Below are 6,452 nucleotides of genomic sequence, written 5' to 3'. Positions count from 1 at the left end.
AGATCCCTGAGAAGCAAGTTCCCCGGCGTCCACGGTAGCCTATACTACGCTGGCTCTATTTTCTTTCTTATTTCTATCATTATCATTTGTGGACATGTGAGAAGGGCGGGTGTGGAGGGGGTTTGTTGTTCGATTTCCCATGTGTTCCATGTGGATTATTCACTGTTGACCCGCTCCTAGCAATTACTTAGTAAGATCATCTCCGTTGGCTTGAGGAGTCTGTATTGCACTATCCTGAAGGAGCAGGAGGTCCTGTTCCCCATTTATCATGTTTGAAATGATAATAAAAAGATTTAAACCATAAAATAGTATGTGATGGTCATTTCCATTTAGATGCAGCCATTCAACATGATAATAATGGACACCTGCACCAACAAATAGATGTTTGAAATTATTTTTCAAAGTGATACCATGGCTGTGCTTAGTTCACCTTGATTACTGATAAGAATAAACACATATGTGTTACACCATACACATAATGTGACTATTTAATTTTTTACAATACAGGTCTTGCACTACACAAGGGGAAATGATACATGGATGAATATGTCAAATGATTCAAATTTGGTACCGACATTGATTTTACAGGTCATTTATAAGGAAAACCTTACACCTTTTCTAGTGCAGTGTCTTCATCATGTTACAGTGCACTTAACCCAATTCTGTGTAATGCATATGTTTTTAATTTGACAATTTCGAGAAATATATTTAAACACACCTGTATGGTGACTTTTTGATTGATATCCTTTTTGTTTAAGTGTCCATTGTTTTGAAGGTGGCTTGCACCACATTATGAAATACAATGTATTCCTATAAGTGTGTTTCTTGAAATGTCTTCAATGTTAACATTACACACATATGCATTGCACATTGGTATGCTATTGCTTGTTAGAGAGATTAAAACATGCATGAGTCCAGTGCAAATGTTAACAAACAAGTCCAAAGGTAACAGTGAAAAGTGGAGCTTACCCCTTCTTTTCCTGACAGTCCGCAGCTTGACTTGGCTTCCGTGTTCTGAATCCGAATCAACCATGTCTTCTGATGAAGGGAAGCTGTTCGTCGGAGGCCTGAGCTTCGACACCAATGAGCAGTCCATGGAGGGGGTATTCTGCAAGTACGGCGAAATTAGTGATTGCGTCGTGGTGAAGGACCGAGAGACCGGCAGATCCCGAGGCTTCGGCTTCGTCACTTTCAGGAATCCCGATGACGCCAAGGACGCGCTGCATGGCATGAATGGAGAGAACCTGGACGGAAGGCATATCTGCGTGGACCTGGCCGGCAATTCCTCCAGTGGAGGCCGCGGTGGCGGTGGAGGATACCGCGGAGGATCCGATGGAGGATACCGAGGAGGATCTCGAGGAGGCGGAGACAGCTATGGCAGGAGCGGCAGATATGGAGGCGGCTCCCGAGACTACTATGGAGGTGGCGGCGGTGGCAGCAGGAGCAGCGGATACGACCAGTCCGGAGGATCCTATTATGATAACTAAATTTCAGGCATCACATCGCCTCGACCTCGTTCAATGGCTGTAGTTTTTGGAGCTTCGCTGATTGGTTTACTGCACCTCCATCCTGCACTTGTCGACCAGTCCGATGCCCAGCATTGAATCTTGAGTTGTTTTGGTCCGTGCCCTTCATGAGCTGGTCCATTCTTCAGAAATGCAACGTTTACTTGAGAGCGGAAACTAAACGAGCTGTGGAATCTTCTGAAAAGTGCATTAATGACTTCACGTGTAAACATTCCTTAGACTAGCGGGGTACACCCACGGACGTGGGGTACCGCCCTGGAGCAGCCGAAAGACCTTCTTTTACTGTAAAGTAACGCCTCTGATTCTTGAAGCTTTCCGTGAAAGGTTCTTAATGTCCTTTTTTTACTGGAAGAGATGCATATTTAGTGTTCGAAGTGGTTAGGAATATTGTGTATCCAATTGATTTTGGCTTCATGAAGCCCTATTAGAGACGGTCTGGATTACAAAAAAAAAAAAAAAAGTGGAGCTTACCGTCAATTCCGGCCATGACTGTGTTGAGGCGCTTGAGGCAGGGTGGGGAATTACTTGTCGAATATCCAAGTTTTAAGTTGCTTTCTGAATGCTAGGTGGTTCTGAGTAAGGCGAAGGTGAGTGGGAAGTGAGTTCCAGGTTTTAGCTGCCAGGTAGGAGAAGGATCTACCTCCCATGGTGGTTTTGTTGATGCGAGGTACAGTGGCAAGGGCTTGGTTGGAGGATCGTAGCTGACGGGAGGGGGTGTAGAAGGACAGTCGTGTGTTGAGGCATTCGGGTCCAAGTTCGTAAAGTGCTTTGTGTGCGTGGGTTAGGAGGCGGAAAGTAATCCTCTTATTTACAGGGAGCCAGTGGAGGTTTTTCAGGTGACCAGAGATGTGATCTTTACGCGGGATGTCTAGTATGAGCCTGGCTGAAGCGTCTGGATGCGTTGGAGTTTTTTCTGGAGTTTTGCAGTGGTACCGGCGTATAGGGTGTTTCCGTAGTCCAGGCGGCTCGTGACCAGTGCGTGGGTGACCGTTTTTCTAGTTTCGGTGGGGATCCAGCGAAATGTTTTTTTGAGCATGCAAAGGATGTTGTAGCAAGATGATGAAACGGCGTTGACTTGTCTGGTCATCGAGAGTGAGGAGTCCAGGATGACGCCCAGGTTCCGTGCGTGGTCCGTCGGGATGGGTGCTTTTCCAAGGGCCTCTGGCCACCAAGAGTCATCCCAGGCGGAGGGGGAGGTGCCTAAGATGAGAAACAAGCTACCGAGGACTGGTTTCTGGCATTTCAGCCTTCTTCAGCCCGGCTTGCTTGAATCCAGTGGCAAAGTGAGCAAGGGACTTACGTCTGAGCATACCCTGCCAACTTATGGCGAACAAAGAAAAAACAAAGGAAATGATGGACGGAGCGTTGACAATACAAGCACTCACCCCCAGTCAACTGATCTGGGTTTAATCCATCACCGTTCTGGCTTGGCAGCTCGGGCTGGACTGTTCCCATGAGGCACAGGGTCAGACTGATTTGCATATGGCCATGGTCAAAGAACGGTGATGGATTAAACCCAGATCAGTTGACTGGGGGTGAGTGCTTGTATTGTCAATGCTCTGTACATCATTTCCTTTGGTTTTTCACATACTGGGTAAGCCTGTATTTATCCCTGCACGTCTCTGGATGTATTTTGCTACCAGAATCGTCATTTACAACTGTACAAGGTTTTCTATAAGCCACAATGTCCTGTCAGGGCTGTGCATGATTCCTACTAATTACATTTGTATCAGCTGAGGGTATTCAGACTGCAAATGGTTTACTGAAAGACTGTCACTATGGAAGGGGGTAGTTTGTACCTTACTTTTGTCGATCTAAGATCTGCGTTCGATATGGTCCGGCGTGATTAGCTCTGGGCCATAATGAGAGCCATGGGTGTGCCATCTTATGTATGTGACCAGATAGAACGCGTGCACAAAGAAACATTTGCAAGGGTACGCTTTGGGAAAAGAGGGGAATTAACAGCCCCCTTCCCAGTGGAGAAGGGGGTCAGGCAGGGCTGTGTCCTGGCGCCAACACTCTTTTCTCTCTTCCTTAATGGCTTGATTGCTGATTTACTGGTCACAAAAGATTTGGACTCCCCCCGGCTGTCGAACCGCAAGATCCCTGCACTTATGTTTGCTAATGACACACTTTTATTATCCAAGACCCCTATGGGATTGTAAAAGACCTTGATAGAGTTTTGTAAATTTTGCCAAAATAGAAATCTTGAGATTAATCTCGCTAAGACCAAATATATGGTCTTTCATGCAAAGACTCTCAATTGTACTTGTCCGCAAATGAGTGGGATAGATTTGGAGAGAACACCTACTTTTGAATACCTGGGGGTGAGTATCAATGATCAAATGGATTGGGGGCCGCAAATAACAAAAGCAAACCTTAAATTGATACAATCCTCCAGTGGTATTCTTAAGATCCATAACAAGTGCAGTTTGAAAATGGTTGGCCCCCCCGGTGGAAATTTATAAGACCCAAGCCAAGGGGGAGCCCTTTATGGGGTCGAACTGTGGGTCCACCGCATTGAGAATTCACTGGTTCTGACTGAACAATTTCTTTAAATGTCTTTTTGGGCTCCCGAAGGGCACACCACTTATCCCCCTGAGGTTAGATCTGGGAGTGGATCCCATAAAGGATATAATTGCCAATCGCCCTCTCCTCTTTTGGCGACGACTCTGGAGCACCCCCGAACTGGCTTCCTACAGGGAGGAACTAAAGAACGTCCTGTCTATCTTGGGTGCGGGGAAATTACTGTGGCTCCAGCACATTAGACATCTTTGTATTAAAATCGGGAGACCTAATCTTTGGAACTCTCTGGAGGATTCATGTCCTCTCATTTCCAAGAAATCACTCTCCCTGGCACTAAAGGAACACAATTTGGGATGTTTATTAGAGAACATTCGACTGTGTGCCTTAACTTATAGTTTTCTGGAGGTAAAACACACTTATAAATTTGAACGGATTCTGGACAACATCCAGCCCCCTATGGCAAAGAAACTTTACATACAATTCAGGCATGGAACACTTCCATTAAGGGCTCTAACAAATAAATGGAGAGGTACATCTACTACTCCTCAGGGTTTCCCAGGTTGTACTGAAAAGGAAGAGTCGGATCTCCATGTTGTGTTATTCTGCCCCCTTTATAAAAAAGCCAGAGTAAGGTGGATTCGGCAATTATGTAATAATTTGGGTTTCAGGAACTACACAGTAGTTTACAGGATATTGAAATATGATTCCACTCCATTGATAGCGTTTGCCACCTCAAGGTTTTTGTTTTCAATGTGGTGCACTCGCAGAGCTAGGATTAAGGCTATAGAAAGTCTCCCAAGCTAGGTGAACCCTTAGGAATGATAAGTATCTCTTACTATTAAATAATTTTGTCATCTGGTGCTCGCCACCCTCCCTATTTTTTTATTCTAATTTTAATACTTTGCAATATATTATATTTGTATCTCGATTTTACTCATACTTTTAATCTGGTCTCATGTTAAGCTTTATATAATCCTTTGGATCAACAGTTCAACATTTTAGATTTTACATTGTGTTTGTACTCTGTTTTTATGGTTGAAAACTGCCAAAATAAAGCTTTATTGACTTGACTTGACTTGTAAATATCCAGTGTAAATGTCCTGCTGTGACAATAGTTCCCAACCACCATCTGGGAGACATCTGCCTCCAGATAAAAGGGCTGGTCTGGGTGGGAAAGAATGGGTGCTGTAGTGAATTTCTGCTTCAATGTAATAAAGGTTGGCTCAGATTCTTCAGACTACTGAAAGACTGTTCCTTTTCTGAGCAGTCAATGGGTGGCATTACATCTGAAAAGTGTGTAATTAATTTATGGTAGAAGTTGATAAATTATAACTGACATTGCACCTCTTTTATCTTTACTGGAGACAGTCATTTGAGAATTGCTTTAACCTTTTTGGGGTCCATAGTTATTCCTTTAGGGGAAAGATGATGCCCCAAGTTTCCAATGAGAGCACATGGAAGGTAAATTATTCCAGTTTAGCAAATAAATGGTTGTCTTGCAGGCATTGCAGGACTGCTAGGACATGTTGTACATTACCCTCCTCTTTCTTAGAATAGATCAATATGACATCTACAAAGACAATAGCACATACATTCAAGAACTCTCCTAAGACTTCATCAATATAATACTGGACGACCCCCAAACCAAATGCCATGACTTTATACTCAAGCAGTCTGAACTGAGTCTGAAAAGCAGTCTTCAATTTGTTGCCCTCATGGGCGTGAATGTGGTGGTAGACCCCCGCAGGTTTCATTGATTGTAAATGGAGGAGTTTCTAACCTGGTCCAAAAGGACCAGTATTAGGGGAAGAGAGTATCGGTTCCTGATGGTGTCTGTGTTGACAGCCCGGTAATTGATACAGACCCGTAATTCCCCACTCCAACAATTTGTCCTAGTATGTCCTCAGGTAGTATATTTTTGGATCAGTGAGAGTGTATATTCGACTGTAGGGAAGCAAAGCCCCGGGAATTAAATCTATCCTGAAATTGAATTCTCAATGAGGAGGTAACTGGGTTGATTGTTTAGTATCAAAAACATCTGAATAATTCAGGTGTACATCAGGTAGAAGATCTTACTGGTGTATTTGAGCACTAGCTCTGGGGTATCCTGATAACATGATAAAAAGCAGGTGTTAGAGTCTAGAGTAACTGCCATAAGAACCCATCAATCTTGGAGCTATGGTATTCTAACCAAGGAACCCCAAAGATAGCCCTGAAAGTAGGAGTGTTAATAAGATTGAAAGTTACATGTTCATTATGAACATTCAAACAGACCACTGTCAAAGGTGCAGTCTGAAATCTGAATACGTGAGATGATAGTTCAGAACCATTCACTGCTTGAACTGATTAAGGTTCCTTCTTGTAGATTTTTATTATACCCAAATATTCCACTAAGGAAAG

At 43.7% G+C, this 6,452-nt stretch overlaps 1 pseudogene; it reads left to right on the top strand.

The window, feature by feature from the left end:
• The first annotated feature begins 985 nt into the window (after positions 1 to 985).
• LOC147722974 (RNA-binding protein 3 pseudogene) lies at positions 986 to 1,968 on the top strand (annotated as a pseudogene).
• The last annotated feature ends 4,484 nt before the right edge of the window (positions 1,969 to 6,452 follow it).

Source organism: Lissotriton vulgaris, chromosome 4_1 (assembly GCF_964263255.1).
Source record: "Lissotriton vulgaris chromosome 4_1, aLisVul1.2, whole genome shotgun sequence".
Classification (NCBI taxonomy): domain Eukaryota; kingdom Metazoa; phylum Chordata; class Amphibia; order Caudata; family Salamandridae; genus Lissotriton; species Lissotriton vulgaris.
Note: the sequence above shows the minus strand (reverse complement) of the source record. Positions and strands in the feature narration are given on the sequence as shown.